The sequence below is a fragment of the Astatotilapia calliptera genome, chromosome 19 (assembly GCF_964374335.1).
Source record: "Astatotilapia calliptera chromosome 19, fAstCal68.1, whole genome shotgun sequence".
Lineage (NCBI taxonomy): Eukaryota > Metazoa > Chordata > Actinopteri > Cichliformes > Cichlidae > Astatotilapia > Astatotilapia calliptera.
The window spans coordinates 22,640,441-22,641,513 of NC_137440.1; positions in this window are offsets into that span (position 1 = coordinate 22,640,441).

Consider the following 1,073-nt stretch of genomic DNA (forward strand, 5'->3'; position numbering starts at 1 on the left):
CAGAGCTTTAAACCTGAGATGTGTCATGCCAAGTTCTTGAGAAATGTGTGAAGAGTTATTTTTCTTAAATGCACAAAAAAAAGTGTGGATAAGACACTTTTGATTATTTCTGTTGCACCATAATGTGCAGAAAAAATCACTTTCAGGAGAGTTTTCCAGCATGTCCCCATCTTTATTAAACATAAAACCATCATGCTCAAGCCCCGTCACACTACCATCTCTGCACGGATATTCATTTGCAGGTGGCTGAGTATAGGACTGCATGTCCCGACTGATGTGCTATGGCAACAGGAAGAGAAAATGGAAAGGGAGGAGCGCTTCTTGAATATCTATGACCCAAGAATATGGAGTCAGGCATCACAACAACAACACTCTTAGCCCCTTTTTCCAATAAGATGCTCTCAGCTCTTTCTGAGGGAAAGCCTCCCGGCTCCCGCCCTCTCTCAGCCACCACACTTTGCTGAAGTGTCATTAGGATTGTAAAGGGCAGGTTGCCATAGAACTCAGATTGCTGCAGATGTATGGACTCAAAGATAAAACCACAATATTTTAAATATAAAGATCTGAGTGTGGTATCTAATGTAAGGGGCCATGCTGGGGACTGCACTTGCTGCTTCTTCATCTGTAGTCTCTGTGCATGAATCTGTCATGTGTCGCTTTAGTGCTGCGTTTTGTGAGATTGCTAGCTTTGCTCTTCAATCCACTTTCATTGTCTATCTGTAGCCGTGCTTGTTAGTTAGAGCTGGGCATCGTATTTGGCAGAGCCAAGGAGAAAGGTGGGACACCTCTTTCACAGTTTTTGCCATAATGGTTGTCTTTTGATTTTTCCTGGGCTTTGGAGACTACCAAGAATTGTCTCTTTGAAATTATTCCATTTTGGCCGTGAAAAAGAAAATGGATTGTGCTGATCCTGTTTTGTTCCTAGGGGGACTGCTGCAGTATTATCCTGGGCTGACACCGGTGGCGAAGAGGCAATCACTGTGGCCCTCGCTCTGACAAAAACACTCCATCTGCAAGGAGAGGAGGAAATCACACCACAATGATGTCTGACTCTTCTGCCTCACTCTGGCAGC